At 39.5% G+C, this 23,321-nt stretch overlaps 1 protein-coding gene across 1 annotated transcript in view; it reads right to left on the reverse strand.

Annotated features, from left to right (window-relative positions):
• The window catches only part of wscd2 (WSC domain containing 2), a 101,429-nt gene extending 97,964 nt beyond the window's left edge, over positions 1-3,465 (reverse strand). Inside the window, exon 1 of the mRNA XM_017716699.2 lies at positions 2,982-3,465. The gene's annotated coding sequence lies outside the window, so the exon portion shown is untranslated. The remainder of the gene's footprint in view (positions 1-2,981) is intronic.
• Between the last annotated feature and the right edge of the window lie 19,856 nt (positions 3,466-23,321).

Below are 23,321 nucleotides of genomic sequence, written 5' to 3' on the forward strand. Positions count from 1 at the left end.
ATTTGTGTTACAGGATTGGTCTACCCAGACGGCTTTGTCTGGGCATCCGAATGGAAAAACTACTGACCTTTTGGACCTCGGTTCCAACAATAGTGCCAGATTTAAAACTGTTTACCACTTCTAGGCTTATTCATCAGTGATTAATCTTAAGTCTTAACCTCCTAATGTAGCCCTACCACTTCGCCCTACCCCTCTATCTCAACTGAAATGGGAACACAGGAAAGGGGTGAAATGGGCCTCATTATTATCCAGTAACTACTATAAATTACTCAGTAACAGCAGTGAAGCTACAGGCTAAGGTCTGAAGTTGCCATGGCACAGAATGAAGTCTCAAAAAAAGAACCAGAAAAAAAGAGAACAAGCCCGAAGCAGGTGATGGTAGGAGACCAAGGCTGCGATAAGAAAGTGAGTGTGAAATCTGAACCTGACTCTCGACTAACAAGTATTTCAGAAATCAGGTCTGAATCCGACCGAATCCCAAGTCAAATTCAGACAGATATTTCAAGCTATTAAAACAATGGCATAAACATCATCAAATGGCTCTATCCATTCTCTCTGTCCCTGTCTGTCTGCCTCTTGCTTGGGAATAGTGGCAGAAATGGAAGCTTTAGCAAAGGTTAATGCTATGCCTTTCATTCATTACTGCTGACCAATCACAGGCCTACATCTGTCTTTAAAATGACTCAACTTACATACACATCCTGCTGCTTTAAGGTGCCTACGTTTTGACGTTCCCCACATTCCTTCCCACCACTACTGGTTGGGTCCCTGTCTGGTTGTCCAGGGGTTAGGCTCCGCCCCTGCCGTCTCTATCCAGCAGGATCCGTAAAGGTGTTGACGCTCCAAGACCTGGACTGAGGATGGGGGCTACGCCAAAGACTCATGAATTTCTACTGAATTGCTATGTTTCAGAATTTCAATGAGGATATAAAAGATTGTCCTCCTTCACCTCCTTAGTCTTTCTTGCAGAACTTCCACAACTTCTACTTCTGCAGTGGTCCTGCGGTTCATCAGATTGTGTGTCAAGCTCTGTGAAAGGGCCTCAAAACAGCAGCTCACCTTACATAAGAGGGTCGACTTCTGCTCGTCGTCTCCTAACGTCGATTTCTTCAAGGCTACTTTGCAACACAGTCTTAGAGGATCGGCTGCCGTTTTGTTAAATCACCTGAAATTTGCACTTTAGATCCAATACTTTCGTTTAAAACCGTCTTTTGCCATGAGCTGTGGGACAAAACCAGAAATGGCACAATGCCACTTTTTCTTTTCCAATATCCTGGGATCACTCTTCTTTTAAAACTGACTTTCTTTTAAAATGACCGTTTAACCCGAAACCCTTCACTTAAGATGGGCATCTAAAAGCAGGCTATCAGACTCAAACTCGCTTATGCAGTCACTTTACTAAACTCACAGGAGAAATACACAGTTTACAGTATCACACAGAGGGAATGTGTGGTATTTCAGCATAGACTTGTTAGAGAATTGGATTCATTCTTTTTTTTTCTTTTGATCTGAAATCCAATCCAGCACTTTCTACTGATATTGCCATGATACTGATCCCCATCAATACCTACATGCAATGTCTATAGGACGCTGAAAAAGTGGAAGTTTCAAATTGTAGGCTACACCTACAAGTTTTAAGTTGGGATCTTTTTCCCTAAGAAGCCAAGCTTATGAACTGTGTACAGCTTGACAAATCAGAGCCACCGAACACGACAACACAAGCTAACTGGCCATCCGGCACACTACCAAGATAGCAAGCATACATCAGTGCACTGGCTTGATAAGGTCAGCATGCCACTGACTGTTTGCCACTGCTGGTCTACTCTCGGACCACCCAGATTACTGTCCTCCATGCAAGCTCTAGTTTTTAATCTCCTCCAAAAGATTTTAAATGCATGCAGACCTTTATTTTAAACAAATGTTAAAAACAACTGAGAGAGAAAAAAATGATGATTAGGTAAAAAAAAAAATGCTAATTGGAATTTTGTCTTACACTGCTGGTGGGCCGCCCAGACCAGAAAACGCTGAACTAAACACCAGTGGACCACCAGCTTTGCCATCAGTGGTCGAACAGTGGCCCACTATTCTCTTGCTATCAGGATACATTTAGTACTTGAGCCTAAACCCAGACAAAGCTGGTCTACTTGGCCAAAAAACAGGCCTGGACTACAATTTATAGACAATAATCACAACTGAAATCACAGTACAAAAATATCGCAACTGTATATTCTCCTTAAATCGTTCAGCCCTACGCGTCCAGCAAAAAGAAAAGAAACACGCACCCTTTATGAGACCTGGGCTTACACTCACAAAGCTCCTGGGCATCGCAGTGCTGACCCCGGATTAGTCCTCTCTTATTTACTACACTTTAGTGACAGATCCTGGACCAGCTCTCCTACTCTGAGAGGCGTCTGAATAGGGCCCAGGCGGCCAAATTCAGGTCCTGGATGGTCACAGCACTGCAGTTTTTCTTCCTTGAAAATGCGAATTGTACTCGTGAAGGTGTTGCTGAGCTGAAGCAGGTGTTTTAAATGAGGTTTGGCTGCTCTCCTCTAAAGCTGTGGCAGGCAGAGAGCAGGCAGCACTAACTGGATCAGTGCGGCTGACTGTCTGGGTATGTGAAGAACCCAAAGGTGAAGTGCCTTGAAACGGACAAGTGTCCTCCTTCTTTAGTGGAGGTTACTTTATAGAGGGCTCATCATCTCAGAACAGCCGCAGTTCAGCCAGGCGAGCCTGCTGTACGGATTTTATTAGGAAATGTTTTGCTAGCAGTCTCGCCCCACGGCTACATCCATATCTATACCGCCGTTAGCGCAAAAAAAAAAAAAACTCGGTCTCTTTTTGAGGACGGACGGGGTGAGAAGAGAGAAACCGTGTTTCTTTTCTTTTTTCACTCCTTCCTGCATGAATGAAAGGACATTTTTGACAGGAATGTGTGCCTCAGCTCACTAAAAACGGCCGAACTGTGCGTCTCGCTTTACCTGAGGTAGCGACACGTTAACGGCTCCTCGGTCAAGACTTTTCGGGTTGCCTCAAAAAGACACAAACAGGGCGGGGGGTGCAGCTGAGAGAGCGGGGATGTTTTGGTTGATGGTTCTCTCCGGCGGGTCTCCTCATGCGCCGTGTCGCCCGTTTCTGTGGCGAGGAAGACGCTGCCGTTGCCGTTATTCTCCTGACGGCTCTCCTCGGCAGTGCCGCAGCGTCTGCGCGTCCCGTATGTGTACCGCTGTACACGGTGGTACACCCCCAGACCGGGTACGGAGGCTCTTCTTTCCCGCCGAAAGCACGCGCGGCGCGAGCGTCTCGCGCCACAGAAGAAGCGCGCCAAACCGGGTGGAGGCGAGGTGTCGTCCTTTCGCTTGGTTTGGGATGGAGGGCAGGCTGAGGAGGTGCTGAGGAGGTGCGGAGAGCCGTGTGTGATTCTCTCTCCACGGTCACACACGCACTGTCTGACATGCCCGCGGCTCGCAGGCGCTTTCCACACACACACACACACACACACACACACGGCACTGCCTACAGTTCTTAAAGAGACACGGCACCACAGCGGCCTCCCTGGGACCTGTAGGCAGGATTGGGATGTAAAGGATTACAAGTATTGGGAAAATGTGTTTTAGAATATTTAGAAATCAGTACCTGTATCCAGTTACGTTCTGTAGGCAGTATTCAGAACACAGTTACCTTTTACACTTTTACAGTTACCTTTTACAAGGAAAATATGTGTTAAATCCACACCCATTAAACTGAAAAAAAAATACGTACCTTTTGAAAAAGTAACACCATCAATGCTCGCTCATTAACTATATTAAAATAAGCGCACAGCGTATTCTGAAGAAGGCGCACAAACAGAAAAGTTCCTGCTAAAGCCTGAGTAGACTGATGAATCAATGAGTGCGTTCCCATGGGACTCAATAATCCAGTAACTGCAGCAAATCAGATTTTGTAATCCGGGTAATGAGATAATGGAAAATTTCGAGTTTACATAAGTCAGGGAAGCTCACAGAAGAAAATGTGATGTAGATGCCACAGATTTTTTTATCGACATTGAGTCACATTAACTGAAAATAAGGACATTCATAATCTAAAAGAGGGAGAATATTTCATTCGCTCATTTCATCATACTTACATGACAATGTCAATAATTAGATAACTGCAGAAATCTGATTATGATAAGATTTTTAAGTGCATGTAAACACACCAATTATTAATCTCAGTGTTACTGAGCTCTGCTAAAGCCTGAGTAGACTGATAAATGAATGTAATGATCAGTTATTAATCTCAGTGTTACTGAGCTCTGCTAAAGCCTGAGTAGACTGATAAATCAATGTGATGATCAGTTATTAATGTCAGTGTTACTGAGCTCTGCTAAAGCCTGAGTAGACTGATAAATCAATGTGATCAGTTATTAATCCCAGCGTTACTGGGCTCTGCTAAAGCCTGAGTAGACTGATAAATGAATGTAATGATCAGTTATTAATCTCAGTGTTACTGAGCTCTGCTAAAGCCTGAGTAGGCTGATAAATCAATGTGATCGGTTATTAATCTCAGTGTTACTGAGCTCTGCTAAAGCCTGAGTAGACTGATAAATCAATGTAATGATCAGTTATTAATCTCAGTGTTACTGAGCTCTGCTAAAGCCTGAGTAGACTGATAAATCAGTGTGATCAGTTATTAATCTCATTTTGTATTTTATAACTTTTTTTTTTTTATAACTTATTTTAAATGAATTTTAAATATAACACAATAACAAGATGAATTGCATGAAGACACCTGTCAACTAGTGACAATGAGCATCAGTGTAAATTAAACAGAAAGTGCAACAGCAGAGTTTTCCAATCTGTCTAATCATAATGTATTCTAAACATATTCTGTCCAAACTTGCCTGTAGGCTATGTGACAAGTAGTCCAATGAGCAGAAATACCTAAATGAAAAAATGGAGTGGTTCTTCAAGGATCATTCAGTGTTTCCTCAAACTCCAATGAAAACCCTTTAGGCTTTGGTGTAACTACAGTCTAATAGGCCCAGTGCAAAAACAAATTCCACAGATTTTTCTACATTTCTGCATTATTAAATGGCTCAGATATAAACAAAGTCTTTTAGAGTGGTTTGATTTGGAATGCACCATTCTCTTTACAGAACAAGGCAAGAACAATCTTTACTTTTAATGTAACTTTGCACTCTCCGTTATCAGGCAAATGTGTACAAATTGAGAGAGAAAATCCAATAAAAATAATTCCAAGACTAAGGCGTATAACATTATAATAATTTTACGCATAGGAATGAGGCAAAATAAACTTTTATGCCCTAAAGAAGAAATGTTATGTTTGGAAATCACTGAACAGTACATTCCAGCATAATTGCACTTATTATATTTGATTGTATTGCACTGTGTATTGTAGTTTACTTTATTGTTGAATGCAATGTGTATTGTAGTTTATTGTATTGTACTGTATTGCATTGCAAGGCACAGAGTTCTGTGCTCAACTCTGTTCCTTTTTTCTGGGTATCTACAGTGACTTTTGTTTCTAGCAGTACCTGAGCTCAGGACTGTCTTTTTCTCTAACCTATTAGTAACCTTTCTCTAGTAGACAAAGCACTTCTTGTAAGTCGCTCTGGATAAGAGCGTCCGCTAATTGCTGTAAATGTAAATGTAAGTGCCTTAATCCAACTGTGGAACATGGTGGTGGAAATTTCTGACCGTGCCCTCAAAGTGCGGTGATAGTATGAGGGAAGATTGACTGAGGGAGGGAGAGAACTCTGAGAACTTGGGGCTGGAGTTCCAGGTGACTTCTGCCTGTAGCTAGAAGGCCAGACCTCCAAAAGAACTCAGGTCTAGCACTAGTGAGATGTATGAAGAGTAAGCTTGAGAGACCTTCACATGATGACAAAGACAGTGATCCAGAAATCTCTGTCCTGCAAAAGCTGATTCTAAAGTGGTGACAAGAACTGTAGCAGCTTGGGTAGAAAACTTGGTATGAGTATATGCCATAGGGATATTGAGGAGCTGGATTTAGAGCAAGGATTTTGACAGATGGCCTTGTATTTGGTTATCTAACTTAGTTCAGTGCAGTAAGCTTTGTATGGTTTGGTGGAAGAGTTTGGCCAAGTCTACTAAAGCTGGTCCCTTGTATGGCACTTGGGATATGTTGTAAGATGAGAGGAAAGATGAAGCAGACGAATTTGATTCAGTGTAATATTTTGATAGTGACATGGTTCCGAGGAGCTTAACAGGCATCCGGGTCTGAACCTCTGATGAGTAAGCTGAGTGTGACAGAGGCAAGGAAAAACTCCCAGTGACATGAGGAAGGAACTTAGAGGGGAACCAGGACTTAACAGGGTATCCATTCTCCTCTGGTTGACACCAGATTGTGAAGATTCTATTAAACTTGGCAGGTAAAGGGGTAAGATAGGGGTAAAGCAGATTATAACCTGCTGAATTGAATGAACACAGAGATTGTGAGAACTCTGTCATGGGAAAGGTAAGGGTGTGAATTTATAGGGCTTTAGATTGGATGGAAGAGGGTTTCAGGCATGTTCCTCCCAACAAGCATCACTTATGACTTAAAAGAGATTTTATTGCAAGAAGTTTGGGAGCATTTCTGTTGGTTCATGAAATTTTCTCCTAATGTAAAGGGCAGCTGGTGGCCATCAAATGATGTAGAAAAAAAGTTGCCATAAGCTTTTGGCCTACCTGTATGTATAGTTGCAGGTTGTGAGGAAAGTAGCTGTCATGGATGGGTGTACAATTGTGTCAATGTCAAAATGAGGCACCCAGTAAGGATTTTAGGGGGTCCAGTCTCCAACGGCTGCCCTGTACCATGAGAGCCAGTGTAATTGCCCGCCCTGCACCCAAGAAGTTTCAGCACTGCCTTCAGGACCACAAGGTGCCTTCCAGAAGAAACCCTAATGGTGCCATCTGGAGGTTTAAAAGATGGCTTAGCTGTTTTTCAACCCAAGCCTTATTTCATCATTTAAATTGCAACACAATCTTATTATTGTACGGAAAAACATGCCAATATTTCAGAGCTTACATACCAGTTTTCTGGGGCTTCTAACCAGGCACCAACACAGTACAATGGGGTAGTAGTTGAGCCTTTGGCAAATCTTGACAGATGTTAAGACAGTGCCTGAAACAATATGTAACTGTACCGCATACACATTAAAGTATATTCAAATGCATGTCTTATTTTGGAACTAGTTTAAATAGGCATAAAAATAGGAGTGTATGTCATCCACTTGCTCCATTTTTCTTTATGGCTTTGGCAGGGCCCTACGGCAGAGGACTACCAAACTTATCTGTGAAGTACTGCCTAGTTTTCATTACAGCTAAGCAGGAGCACACCTCCTACAAGACCAGCTGATCAAACAAGTGGAAATCAGGTGTGCTTTTGCAGAATTGGAATAAAAACCCACAGCTGTCTAGATAAGATTGATGACATCTGGCATATGGCATACAACATTCCAACCACTTCTAGATAATAGGTAACACAATGCTAGCATAGCTGCAGTGGGTTACATTACATGTAAACATCCAGTCAGGAAAAAAATTATTATTCTGGTCTTATTTAGTCTTAATTCTAAGTGCTAAAGATTATTCTTTGGTTCCTACTTCCTTACACAGATACTAGGTAAGTTTTTCCTAAACTGGGCACACTAATTATCAGCTTTAGTTTGCAATGTGATGTTAACCTTAAATAAGCAGGACACCACTTTTTGGTAGGTAGCTAACTAGTGTTAGTCAATTAGTAACTATGATTAAGTGATTAATAATCACCACTCATCCTTCATTTTTAAGTATCTATCATCTGTCGAGTCACTGATTTATCCATTCATTACTCATCCGACTGTCTACTTATATCATTTATATAGGGTCAGGTGCATGAATATTTGGATGGCAACAAAAATACTGTTATTTTAGTTTAGCACAGCATACTGGGATGAAATCCAAAAACGAATATGAGCTCAAAGTACAGGCTTCAGTTTTCAGCAAACTTCAAGCTCATATTATTTACTATATCTCTAATATGCTATGGCAAAAAGCTAACAATAACTTTGTCAGCAAAATTTATGGACCTGACTGTCTGTAAATGAAACTGTGTGTTGAATTGATAATTCAGACCATGCTGTACCACTGCCAGTTCATACACAGATGAGTGGGTCTCTATCTTCTGTGATCCTCACTGCTCCCTTCCCTCTGTGATTCCCAACCCTTTGGCACAAGGAAGGGCACAGTAGAGCTCACAAAAGTCTTTGTTTGGACCATATTCAGGCCCCTGTAATCCCTTAATTTGCAGATGAAGGTTGCTGTGATTTTGTGTTTCCAGTTTCCACTGGGTTAACACTCATGATTTTCAAATCTTAAATATGTTTTTTGAGTGCTATTTAGATAAAGGCTGCTGTCAGGTTGACTGATTGTATTTGCAAATATATCTACAGTGGATGACACAGAGGATAAAGTAGTGGTATACTTGTAGTCTGGCGAATATCTGCTAGCAACACTATCAAACTAGAGCTGCACCTCTGATATAAAGTCGCAAAGCATTTAAAGTGACAGTTCAGTGAAAAATCCTATTTCTTGTTATAATCAATCAAGACATGTTTGAAGCTTCTACAGCTTTGCACTGGAGCTACAAGACTGATGTCGAGATGTTCATGGACACCAGTTAGCATCATTCAAACTAAATGCCTAAATCATGACATACTCATCTCAAACTAATTGTTTAGGGATCTCAAAAAGACTTCTGCCATAAATAGCATTGTGTTACCGTATGACACTTGAGGAAATGGAATTGGGAGAATTGTGTAAATTAGATTTTTCACCAATCTATCCCTTCATTTGGGGCACCTAAATGGTGTAGTCATCTAAGCATTGGGCCTATAATTGGCCACATTTTGAGTTCATTCCTTGATTTTCAAGAGCACACCCCCCATCACTCAGTACAATGCTAACCAATATGTGTGATTTCACAGCTAGTGTCCTCGAAGTATGTGGATCAATGGCACTTTACAGGTCTCAAAGAAAGTATTAGCATTAAGCCTTGAAGTCCTTATGGTCTGTCCACTCTGTGGTCTTCATGACAATGCCCTCAGGCAGTTCTTCAGTTCTTTCCAGTCATACACACCATGCTCCTTTCTCTTTGAATGAAGAAATAATGTGTTTTTCAGCTTCTTCTGGCAACCGGTAATACACATATCTCCACAACAAGGGGGGCTTTTCCATCTCATGGCTATTTTTACTAAGGAGAGGGGCACAATGTGCATTAGAAGTTTTCCCATTTATTTTTCAATCCTTTTAAATAATGTCTGCACCTTCACACTCCCGGCTTGGAAGCCCTGCATGGTAGAGAGAAACCTAGGTAGAAAATGATAGTGACTAAGGGGAGCTAAGGGACGTCCATCAATATAAAGTTAAAATTTTGGCAAAAAATTAAAATACAAAAATAATTTGGGATGCACTGGAATTTCAGCCACCAAAACATTTTGGCTGAAGATGGTCAGAAACATCCCATAGCTCATCCCATTTTCCAATGAGAAAAAAAAAAACTTGCAATATTGAAAAAACAAGTCAAAAAAACAAACTAAAAAACAAATAAAAATCAAAACAAAAAAATAACCACTACAACATAGTGCCAAAATCTCAGGCCTTATAAATCACTTCAATGGTAGTATAAAGGAGAAAAAATGGCTAAAAATGCTGGTCATTTCCTTTGGTCGCCTTGGTATGGTTGACACATTCAAACGATTTGAGCAGCAGCAGATCAACAGTGAAAAAAGTCATGTAACTACCTCATGGTTTCTATGAGGAAAATTAGACTAGAATTATAATCTCTGTACATGTTGTCTATCAAGAGAAGACAAAACACTCAAGATGTTCTTCACTGCAGGTCCATCACCATCTGCAGCCTTAGTTTTTAAAATGATGAAAATCACAAACAACAGTGCCAAAGCGCAAACAATAACTAAAATTAACAGAAATCATTGTCTCAGACAACCTTCCATTCTTTTGTTGAGTTTGCTGGTTTTTGTGGCATGCTCTGCAGCCTACAAACTAATAATTTTAGTAAGTTAATTTATTGTCAGCTCAGTTTTGTCCTATTCCATGAAGATAAAAAACAGAAAATTCAATTAGTTGCTGGCCAGGTATGTCTTGAACTTTGATTCATTGACCATTGCACCTAAATAAGTTTGTTGGACATCCCATTCCAAACCCAGCGGCATGAATATGGAACAGGAAAGGGCCTTTCCCAAATGGTTACCACAAAATTAGAAGCACAAAATGTTTTTATATGCTGTAGAATTAACATTACCCTTCACTGGAACTAAAGATTCCAAAAATCTGAAAAACCTCAGACCATTATCCCTCCTCTACCAAACATTACTGTGGGCACTATGCATTCTCCTGGCATTCACCAAACCCAGATTCATCCATCAAACTGCCAGATCATCATTAATCTCTTCAGAAAACATGCTTCCACTGTTCTGCTCCAACCAATGCTTGGCATTGAGCATAGTTATCTTAGGCTTGTGCGCAGCTGCTCGGCTATGGAAGCCCAGTTAGTGAAGCTCCTGATACACAGTTCTTGTGGTGATGTTGCTTCCAGAGGCAGTTTGGAGCTCTGTATTGAGGAGTTTTTACGCATCTATCACTTTGTGGCTTTGCTGGTGTTGCTCCTAGAGGCTTCCATTTTACAACAATAGCATGGGGCAGATCTAGCAGGGCAGAAATTTCATAAACAATCCGGTGACCGTGCCATGTTTACATTCACTGAGATCTTCAGTGTGATCCATTCTATTGCCAGTGATTGTCTATGCATGTTGCATGGCTAGGTGCTTGATTTTATACACCTTGTCAGCAATGAGTACAACTGAACCACTGAAACTCAACAATTAGCATTGTTTTGTATGTATTATCTGTCCCAGAAGTGTACTTAACTATTTTGAATATCCTGTCTAGCCTGGTTAGCCCTTTTGAACGGCTTAGGGTTTCTCTAGTTCTAACACATGCAGTTTTGCCCTTTATGAGTCATCTGAGGATAACATCGCTGCATGCACAAAAATCTATTCTGAGAAATGTACATTTCCTCTTTTGTAATACCAAGCACAGTGCACTCCACAAAGGGTCGCTGACACATCTTTCTTTAGCATGCAACTTCGTTCTGATGGACCTCCCCTAGCTAAAAGCATTCTGCTTTATTAGGCAGAAACGAGAAGAGAGAGAGAGAGAGAGAGAATTCTGCTGATAAGCATAGAAGCACAGCCCGTTCTGAGTGACATCACTGCGGAGGGGTTAGCGGATGGTCTCCAGTTGCAGGGGCCCCCAAGTGCTGTCAATTCTAATCAGTCTCCCCCTCTCTGCTGCTTTGCTGGCTGGGCCAAAATGAACTTTTTCTCCAGGCTGCTGCTGTGGGGCTTAATCATGAGATTTGCAAAGGGACCTTGAACTGCCTAGCAAACCAAAAATATAGTCCCTGCTGCACTGCCATGTGAAACTGAACAGTTTAATGAGGGAGGGCGGACAAAAGAGGGCTATTTACAACTTCAAGCATGGTTTTACTGTTTGCTTCTTAAGAGTTTTTGGCTAGAATAGTGGCGGAATCAACCTAGCCACTGCTGTCTCTAACTTTGTCTATGCAGACAATATGGCTCTGAATAAAGCCCCGCAGCCTCGTAAATGACTCTTATTGAGGCCCCAGAGCCTTCAAAACGATTTAGTAATGTTCTGTTTTTCTCTTCGGATTCTGTTTACTTGCCACTTTAAACCAGAAAGAACAAAAAATGGAAGGAAATGGAAAAAATACTCAGATTAAATGTGCAAAATAATAGACAATGACCCACAGTCATGACACATGGATACACAGTCATGTTACACAGATAAGGAGCAGTGGTCAAAAGTCAGTTCTAGTCCTTTCACATCAATCCAATCAAACACCACAACTACAAGTGATGATTTCCTCTTATCAGTTGTAACATTCCCCCCAAATGGACAATACAGTCTCAAAGGCCACCAGAAAGGATGCAATGGCGCTGGTACATGGACTTATTTGTAGTATTGTTTTCTCATTAAAGTACACAATTGACTTTTGTTTGTTTGTTTGTTTTTGAGATCTACAGTAGAGATCTACTGTACTGTGACACAATTTCCAGTCAAAACGAGTATCTAGTTACTTATTTTTCAGCATCACAGGAAAAAAAACAGAAAGCATTTATTTAACAGAAAATTACATGTAAACCACTATTTGTTTTTCCGTGTAAAATACCAATTTTTTCCAGTAATTAATACATCCAGCTTTTGCTATTATTTCAGAAGACTTTGTTTTTCAAAGAATTCTGAACACCTTCAGAGTTTAGTCCTAGAAGTCGGTTGCATTTCGTGTTTTACACAGCCCAAGTAATCCCAAACACATGCAATGATGTTGAGGGCTTCTTGACAGCTACGCTTCCTTTCAGACCCATAGTGTTGAGTTGTCTTCTCACAGTGGAAGAATGGAGAGAAACATCTGGCAATTCTTTCAGATTTGCAGCAAGAGTGGAGTGTGATTGAAAGATGAAAGGGTTAAGAGCTCTTTATCTGATGGGGACTTCATCTCTGCAGCTTTTAATCATTTCTTGAACTCCATTGTTGGAGAGTTTAAGTTTTTTATCTTAAATTCCCATGGCTTCCACCTTCCTTATACAAGTGGATTATCTTATCTAATCTTATCTAAGCTTATCTCCTTAGAAATATCTCCTGAAAAATGAAGAACTTTCACTCAATGATCATTGTTAATGGAATTTAAATCTTCTCTTCTACTTGTAAACAGAAATGTGGCCAAACCATTTGTCTAAAACATACAAACAGATGCAACACAAGGATGCAAGAAGTCCAAGACAAGTCTGAGTACAAGTACAGACTTGAGTCTGAGATCATACTCACGCAGGTTTGAAAAATGGTAATGTATCTCCAATCTTCCTATTGTGGAACAACACAATCAGAATCCTTACAACAATTAAATATATTTGCCTGCAAAGATTTTGTCACAATTTATTTGCTGAATATGATATATTAAAAATAAATAAAGAAACAAAATATGGCATGCTCAAAAGTTTGAGCAGTCTTTGTCAATCCATTAATCGGTAGGTTTTTAGTAGGGTCTCAGAGCTTATTGTACCTATTAAGCCTTAATTCAAGTCAGATGTAGACAATTACAGAGCATAATAAAGTATGTGACCCTAAGCCAAGAAGAAATCTCTGAAAAACTAGACTGCTCAGGTATGGAAAGCAAAACCCCCACATCACTGCCCAGGACCTATGGGAAGATTTGGCTAACAAAAGACTAGTGATGTACTGGCCCATTCTGCAGTGCTGTTGATCAAATAACATCTTCATGGAAAATAAATCATAAAATAAGCTTAACAGTAATCTCCTCATAAAAGTCAATATCTAACCAGAGGCATTTTGGAATTAAGTGCTGGGGACTGATAAAACAAAAATTGACCTTTGTTGGTTACAATTACTAATGGTATGTTTGGAAGAAATAGGATAAGCATTTGATGAAAAGAACACCTTGCTAACTGTTAAGCATGGGGGTGGATCTATTATTCTTTGGGGAAATGTGACAGGAAATGTAAATGACTCTACAAATGAATAATTTAATGTCCCATAGTCAGTTAAGATAATGAAGACGAAAAGAGATTGGATGTTCCAACAAGAATATGATCCAAATTGTACATCCAAACAAAACAAAAAAAATCCAAAATCAAGAACAATAAATCACATATTATATGTTATTTTTTCCAACATGCAACATTCAGCAAGTAAATAATAATTGTTCATTAAAACTTGCAGAGATATGTCAGATTTATATTTATTCCTTGTAGAGATGGAGCTAAAAACCAAGCATTGCAAGCATAGAAAGTCTTGAAAAAGAAAGAAATCTGTTCTTTGCTTATCAGACACATTGCTGACTGAGGAACACAATGGAGGAGAACAAACTTCACAATGTGAGCAGGATGACAGATTGAGTCTTAACTGGTGAATCATGGTGTCTTTTTTCTTACTGCAGTAAAAATGATGCTTTTGGCTGCAGAGTGGAACAGATTTAAACTTTTAAACTTAAGTTCCCCAAGGACTTCCACATTGTCTGCCTACATACTAGAAAATGCCTTCAGACCACATGAATTACTTTGTTTCGCCCCTCTTTCTCCACACAATTCAGTTGGAATACAGTTCTACCAGTGTAGGTGGTCTCTCTGCTAGTGCACGACAGCAACACCAATCTGAAGCTGCAAAGGCACCACTGACTATAAACAGAGGCCTCATACCCTTGAGGCCATAATATGAGAGAGGGGGATGGGGGGTTGCGAGGGTATCAAGCATTTTTTTTAGATATTCCCTTAAACATTAGTCTCCAGGGAAATGCAGGCTCGGCCTAGGTCAAATCCAGATTCATTCACACAGTTCATAATGAAAAATTAATGTAACATTTTATTCTGATGGCCTACTGTAGGTGTTCACCTTGACATTAACTTCAACAGCATTCAATTAAACATCCTTTAAACAGCAGTAAATCTCCTTAACATTTCTCTAATATTAAAATTAATACTCACTTTAACTCTAACATTAACTTTAAATCAACTGTACACTTAAACCTAATCCTAATTCTCACTCTAACTTAAACCTTAATCACAACCCCAAGCTTAAAACCTACAATAAACTTAAACCTAACCCTAACTCATTTTCACCTTTATAAGCTTAAACCTAAAAGTTGCCCTAACATTAATGCAAAAGCTAACCTTATCTCAATCCTAAACTTAAACATATTCCTAAACACTCATTCTAACCATAACTTAAACTTAAACCTAAGCCTGTCACTCAAGTTAACTCTAACTTCAGCCTCAACATTAAACTTAAACCTAACCTTACCAGTTAAGCCAACTCCTAGCTTCAACCGAAGCGTTGCCTCAACCGTAACACTGAAGCTAACTCTAGCCTTACACAACCCTAAATTTAAACCTTATCCTAAAACTTATTCTAACCTTAACTTTAACCTTGAGCATAAACTTAAAACTAAAACATACTCTAACTCTCAAGCTTACTCCTTAAATTCAACCCTAAACCTAATGCTAATGCTCAAGCAAACTCTTAGCCTCAACCCTAAACTTAAATCTAAACCAAATCTTAAAATGTATTATTATAACCCTAAATTCAGCCTCAGCCCTACACTTAAACCTAACCCTAGCCATAACACCCAAGCTAACTCTAACCTTAGTCTCAAATCTAAATTTAAACATAAGCCTTATCCTAAAACTTATACCAACCTTTTAGAATTTTAATCTCTACAATAAACTTAAACCTAAACTACCCCTAACACTCCAGCAAACTCCAACCTTAATTTCAAACCTAAAATTAAACCTAAACCTTACCCTAATGCTTTTAAGCTAACACTAGGCCTCAAAGCAAAACTTAAAGAAGAAACCCTAACACTCAAGCAAATTCTAACAATAGCCTCAACCCTCACTTAAACCTAATCTTAAAATGTATTCTAACCTTAATTTTAATCTCAACCCTAAAGTTAAACCTAAACCTAGCCCTAACACCCAAGTTAACTCTAACTTTAACCTCAACCTTAGGCTTAAACCTAACCCTAACAGTTAAGCTGACTCTTAGCCTCAGCCGTAACACTCAAGCTAACTCCAACCTTAATCTGAACCCTAAACCCTAAACCTAAACCTTATCCTAAAACTTATTCTAACCTTAACTTTAAGCATGAAAATAAACCTAAATCTAGCCCTAACACTCAAGCTAGCTCCAACCTTAACCTCAACTCTAACCATAGCCCTAACACTGAAGCTAATTCTTAGCCTCTACTCTAAAAATAATTTATTGAATTATATAATATAATAATTTATTATATAAATAATATAATTTATTTTCTTTAAAGAAGGAAAAGAACACTGATGGATGAAAACACAACAAATAACACATTACATGCCAATTTTAGGCCAGAATACCTGTTTAACCTAAACCTAGATCTAACCTTAACCATGATTCTAATCCGAATCTTAATGCTAATCCTAAAATAGAGCTTCCCTATAGGTTATAAATCATTTGGCCATTTCAAGATCATTTACATTAGACATTCCAAATTGAAATAGAACCAAGTCACAAACTGATTCACCTCTGAAAGAGGACTGTTCTACAGACAGCAGATTTTCTGGGAACCGTAACAGCACTTACAGTGTGGCCTTTTTTCCATCTCCTCTTTCCCCAAACCAAGCCTGCTTTGTAACACTAGTCTTGAAAAACACCATTGTCACCATGTTCAGAATAGCTGGGGTTCATGGCATGTTTGGAAGCTTCAACCTTCTTGTAATGTCCTCATAATGTTCACACTCAAAGACGAGGTTGCAGCTGGGCGGCTTCAACTGCCGTGGCCTATGGCCCCCAGCGACAATGGCGTCTTTGTAACAGCACCCACCCTGTTTTTGCAGCGCTTATTCCACAGGTAACCCATCTTGGCTGTTGAAAAAAGGCCTTTCATTCTACACATCCAACAGAGACGACGCCACCATGATCAACTCCAGCGTGCAGCCTAAGAAACTCTAAACTCTAGTCATAAGAAACTCTAGCCTATAGCCTTGGGTTCTTGGGCCAAGAACATAAGAAAAGAGCTGTTCCTGTTATAGTGTACTATATTTAGTGAGGGGATCATGTCTGTTGTAATTTTAGCTTTTGACCTACAGCTCAAAGAAGTAACTGCTATGAAATCTGTAGGGATAAATTAACATCCTGAGTTTGTCTCTGCATGGTGTAACCACCACAGAGATTAGCATAAATGCTAACACTGTTGATATTGCCATGTAGTCCTGTTGGTCAGTCAAATGGTATCTTGACATTCATGAAAATTCATTTTGCATGTGTTTTCTGCTTGACTTTAATCTGTTATGTCTTTTTATTTCCACTTACAATATTACCTAATTCTAAATGTATTCATACTAAATTGCTAGCATGTTTTATACATGCATCAATCTATTTAATTTCCACTTCAAATATGACCTCCTTCTGGAGTCGGAAGAATCCCTGGTGGTGCAGTAATGTTTTGGACTAATGTACAAACCCACCGATGTAGTAAATTCCATGTGTGACTAATATGAAGATAGAAGGCAAAAGATGGAAGGCAAGTGGGAAAAAGCTGACAGGGACTCAGTTAGCTAGTAATTCAGCTTTAGTGTAGCATATTAACTGTCATCCACTTAAGGTTAAAGTTTTCTCCAGTTTTCATCACCCGCTGACCAGCTTCTCAATTCCCCAAATGTTTTAGTGCAGAAACTTACTTAAAATTGTGTTTTGCAACAGAACTTCAAAAATATCTTTCTGAAAAAGTAGAAACTGGTAGTATAGAAACTCTGTGACTTCTGTTTCAGAGGGCTAACCTCCACAAACAATCAAAATATTAAAATGGTACCAGGAAATCCTTCAATGCCACAATGTCTGCTAGTGAACCCAGAGGTCGGCAATCCAAATTTTAAATAGAGCCATTTTGTCCTTTCAACAAAAATCAAACCACCTTGGGAGCCACAACATTTTGTGTCCATTTCACTGTCTTGGCTGTCTCAGTATGTGCTAATGCAAGCAAGCAAGCAAGCAAAATTTATTTATATAGCACTTTTTACAACAGATGTTGTCACAAAGCAGGTTTACAGAAAAATCAGTATTACAGAAAGAAAAGAAAAGAAAATCCGGGCCCAAGCCCCCATGAGCAAGCCAGCGGCGACGGTGGCAAGGAAAAACTCCCTATAAAGGAAGAAACCTTGAGAGGAACCAAGACTCAGAAGGGGAACCTATCCTCCTACGACACCGGATGGCAAACATTATTAGTATAAAGTATTATAGTACAAAGTGGGAAAAGAAAAGCAGTGATTAACTTGATTAATTTATGATTATGCAGCAGCAGCATCTGAGGGTGAGGATTGCACAGCGTTGTAAAGCAAGAAGCTCAGTGGTGGTCAAGCCGGTCCAGAAGGCTGGTGAGCAGGAAAGAAAAACGCAGTCAGTTCTGTAAACAGTGGCTGACCACAGATTACAGTGCTAACAGAGCAGCAGAGACTCTGTCAGGTCTAGATCTGACAGAGAAGACTAATTACCAAAGGCTTGACTATACAAGTAAGTTTTTAGCCTAGACTTAAAAACTGAGGCAGAGTCTGATTCCTGAATATTAACAGGAAGATTATTCCAGAGCTGGGGGGCTTTGTATGAGAAAGGTCTCCCCCCTGTTGTAACTTTATTAATTCTAGGTACCAGTAGTAAGCCAGCACCTTGTGATCTAAGTAGGCGTGATGGTTCATAGTGGGAGAGAAGTTCACTCAGGTATTGAGGGGTGAGTCCGTTTAGAGCTTTATAGGTCAATAATAGAATTTTATAATCAATGAGAAATTTAACTGGTAACCAGTGCAGGGTTGATAAAACTGGGCTAATATGGTCAAACTTTCTGGTTCTTGTGAGGACTCTGGCTGCAGTGTTCTGGACTAGCTGAAGCTTGTTAAGGCTTTTGCTGGGACATCCAGACAGCAGGGCATTACAATAATCTAGCCCTGAAGTAATGAATGCATGAACTAACTTTTCTGTGTCCTGTAGAAATAATGCATTTCTTAATTTAGCGATATTGCGAAGATGCAGGAAAGCTGTTCTTGTGATATTAGTTATATGTGCATCGAAGGACAGATCAGCATCTATCATGACACCGAGATTTTTAACAGATGAGCTTGACGCAACTGAGAAATTGTTAAGTTTAAGTGTTAAGTTAGACAGTTTGTTTCTAGCTGCTTTTGGAGTTGCTAGCTGCTAATGTTCTAGTATTGGCTAAAAAATCTAATAAAAAAATAAATCGCAGGCTCTGCTTTAAAGTTTAGCTCAGCTATAGACATTTTTCTCACATCTCTGGCAGGAAACAAAAGTGGAATAGTTTCTTGTAAAATGTCTCTCAACATCTGACTTTTTACGAGGCTGAAGTCTCTTCTCATGCGCCAACTTCTTGTTTGAATTTTCCCATTCCACCTTAAATGGTGCCTGAGGTGCCAGAATGTAACTGTTGTACCATTTAAGGTGGAAGCGGAACATTTGAAAAAGAAGGTGGCGAATTGACAAGCTGATTTCAGCTTGTGTTTTTTTGTTTTGACAGTTTCTCATTGCAGATTAAACATATCAAGAAACCAGTTGGGGTGCTTAAAATTCAAATAAGTTAATTAGTCCCCAAATTATCAATGTTTGTCTTACATTTTTCTCTTTGCCTTTTCATTAGCCACTAGCTAGGCCAGATTCTTTTCTGCGTTTCAGGGTTAAAGGTTGGTGAATTAGCAGTTATGAGCTATATTAACTCATTTAATCATTTAAGACCATTTACTGCTAAAACTGTAGAATGATCAGCAGAGCTTTATTTTACTGCAAAGGAGGATTTTATTTTTACCTAAAAATCAAATTAGGTTTGGGCAGTAAAAGAACTGCATGTTGCTGATCCCTGGTTTATCCAAACTATATCCCCGTTTTCTTTATCTTTGTATATTTTTATATACACAACAATAACATCTGAAATCAGCTTGTCAAAAATAACATTTTTGTGTCATTTTACATCCCCTCACTATATATTGTAGCATACATAGCTAACTGTGAATCTCACTAGCATAACAACAAAGGGGGATCTGAAGCACCGAGCTATTCATTTGGACCACTCAGTGAAACAGGGGGTCAGTGGAAACTGAGCTGGACTAGAACCTCATGTCCCTGTTTTTACTCGAGAAAATAAATTGACTGGATGTGTTATTGTGTGCTAGCATTGTTTCTAGCATTGTATGCTATTGTGTGTTCTGCGGGTTCTCTAGCACTTGTGAAGTTAGCCACAGGTTTAGGTTAAAGAAAACTTGGAACAGTGATGCATCTTCCAGAACTGGCTGGCAGACCAAAATCCCAAAGGAGCAAAGCAATGACTCAAATAGGCAAGGTCATAACAAAACCAAGATGAATATCTGAGGAACTGCAGGCCTCACTTTAGACAGAAAAGGTCAGCGCTCATGATTCCACACTCAAAAATAGACTGAGCAAAAGTGTTTGCAGGGAAAACCACAGCTAACCAAGATAAACGTGACTCATCTCACATTTACCCAAAAACACCTCGATGACCCCCAAGCCATTTGGACTAATGTTCTGTGGACTGTCAGAACCTTTTGGAAAACAGCTAAGACATTATTCCACTATAAGAACATCACACCAACTGTCAAACATGGGGCTTGCTTTGCTGCTTCATGGTCTGGGCAACTTGCCATATTGACAGATCCAAGAACTCTGCTCTTGAGAAAATCCTGCAGGTGAATCTCCGGTCATTAATCCATGATCTGAAGCTCAAGTGCAATTGAGTAATTCTCCTAATGATCCTAAGCACAAGAGCAAGTTCACCTCTGAATGTAGAGAAAAAAGAAAGTAAATGAAGGTTTGTTGAGGCTTAGTCAAAGTCCTGAGAGTATAAGGCAGGACATTGAATGGGCTCCAAAGCCCCCTAAAATGGCTAAATTAATGCAATTCTATAAAGAAAAATGGGTTGAAATTCCTCCACATTGATGTGACAGACTGATCTCCAGTTATATGAAATGTTTGCCTGCAGTTATGCGACCTAAAGTTGGCATTACCAACTTTTCTACATAAAAAGTGACAAAGGTGTTTTCCTTTTTAAGAGGTGTTCGTTCAATAAATGAATTGATTATTTAAAAACTCACATTCACCCTCACACTTCTCTTACTTTTCATGACACTTGTATATCGTCACTGTCCAAAAAAAAACATGTATCTGTATTTTTGTCGATTTTTATTTTACTACATCATATCAACACTTCAGCTTTCCTTTAAATCCTGTGAAAATTTTAAGATGAATGGACTCCAAAATCACTTGTAATAAAATCTCTTTATATTGACTTACATTAAAGGTAAGAGTGTTTTTGTCTTCTACTGTAAAGTTACTATTTTGGAGACATTTGCAAAAAATAGAGGAAATGCTTTTTCACTATATCGTACTTCTGACTGAAAATAATAACTCAATCCAGGCTAAACTTATGTAGAACAAATCTTTTCTTTATTTCTTTAGTCTTTACTCTTTTTTTTTGTTGGAAGTCATTTTTTATGATTACTTAACATTTCTAAAAACACATGAGGATTTCTGAGTCATGTAATGTAACAAAGACGGCTTAAGCTCTTTGCTGTGGATTTGACCTAGTGACCTGTCCATTTAATGCACGGTCATGCTCATCCAGATCAGATTTACATTTTGGTCCAGTGGCAGATTAAGATGAGCAGATTTGATGCATTACTCTACTAAAGAACAGTAATCTGTGCCTTTATTTAAGTCCTACATGCAGTGGTGTTTGCATGCATGCATATGACAAAGAAAAACAGATTAAGAGAAATAGATCATGCGTGTTTACAGTTTTTCAGCTTCTATGAACCAAAATTCTCCAACTACAGTAGTGTGCAAAAGTCAGACCACCTCTCATTTCTTTAATTCTAAATGTCCATAAAGTACAAGTTCTAAATTATTCAGGAGATATTTCTGAAGAGAAAGAGAATGTCAACTAAAAATAAGTTAAAAATGTGAATTTTCAAAACTGGAATTCAAAAACGATAAGATTTTGAGAAAACACACCTCCTGACACCCAGCTTCAAGACCTGGTTTGCCACCAAACTGTCACTACCAGGTAAACAACGCTTAAAGCTTTCATCCTTGGGAAATTCAAGCACCAGTTTTTGCTTCAGATCTGAAAAAAAAAACATCTTTCTGTCCATCCTTCCACTGTGAGAAGACAATTTAGTGCTATGGGTCTGCAAGGATGTGTAGCTGTCAAGTAAATGGTACATTAAATGTATCTTAAAGGTTTGGCAGACCATCAAATTGACCAAATCGTCCACTTACTCTAGAAGTAGTCAATCAGTTTGGAGACCAAATTTGCTTCTTTAGTTTAAAGCATCTCTAAAACATCTCTCAACCAACTCAAACCGCATCTAGGTCTTCATAGAGGCCGCTCAAACTTGTCAGTGTGGTTCGGGGGCACAGTATGACCTAGTGTGAACTATAAAAATGAAGACCTAGATGTGGTTTGACTGGATCTGGGGGGCAAGATTTGAGAATATATTTACAGAAAAGATTTGGGTGGCTATTAGTTTCTAGTGTATGCTAGCAGTGTTAGGTTTGTACCTCCGGTGCATGCCTTGTCAACTAAATCTAGGGAAAATCAAACTTGTGCATCAGAATTCTTCGGCTCTCAGGCTGAGAGGGAGGGAGTTTGTGAATGTATATGTGTGTAAATGCTCTGCAAGCATGAACTTTTTGTCGATTCAAGCTGTTGAAGGCCATCAGCAATCATGTAGAGAGTGAAGACAATTCTCAGAGTGACATTCGTTCTAGCCGAACCACCAAAACACACATGCACACAGGCTGTTTCATCTCCTCCTGTCATGTTTCCATCTCCACATAGTGTATGCACTCCACACAGCACGTGTCAAACCCGTCAAGATGACAGATTTCTCAAGCCGTCCGCAGCCCTGTCCACATCAGACAGGAGAAATGAGAAATAGACTCTTAATGGGAGTTGAAAAGAGCAGGTCGCAATGGGATTGTCCTCCCTTTGTTGAAAAAGTGGACAGAGAAACATCATATTTGGTATGTTTATGAGAAATGAACCGCAGTGTGCAACAGAGTGTAAGCTCATGTCCTCTGTGCAGAGAACAGAGAGAGGAAGGACGAGAGAGAAGGAGAGGAGAGAAAGAGGCCTGTGGACTTTATGGAAATAGCAACCCACATCTATCAGAGCGCGATCGGGCTGTCAGAATAAATTATTCATAGCTGCTCTTGCTGAAAACTACAGAAAAAAATAGCCGGTGAATTATTGAGAAGGCATGCAGAATTAATTAGCAGCACCATTAAAAAATAATGAGATTATCTTAAGTGCCGGCCAATAATCTGCCCGTCCGGCTCTGCGGCAATCAACAAAAAAATATGACGCTTGATTTTCTTTTTTTTTTTATATAGTAGTGATGATCGGGGTGGCCGGGTACAGAGCTGACCTTTAGACCTCTGGAGAACGCCTCCACTTTCTGCCCTTAGAAACGCTATCTTTATGAAACCATAGAAACAGGATCCTATGCATTAATCTACTCTCCAAGCATCAGCCTCTGCTGCTGAATACCCGCTATTACAATGTTGCTTCTAGGCCTCTGTCTCTCGAAAGAGTGCAATTAACAAGTGAATGTCATTGATTTGTCTCTTGGGGATGTGAGAGCTTTGAACACTGGGTTCAAGAATATT

This window comes from Pygocentrus nattereri, chromosome 20 (assembly GCF_015220715.1).
Source record: "Pygocentrus nattereri isolate fPygNat1 chromosome 20, fPygNat1.pri, whole genome shotgun sequence".
NCBI lineage: Eukaryota > Metazoa > Chordata > Actinopteri > Characiformes > Serrasalmidae > Pygocentrus > Pygocentrus nattereri.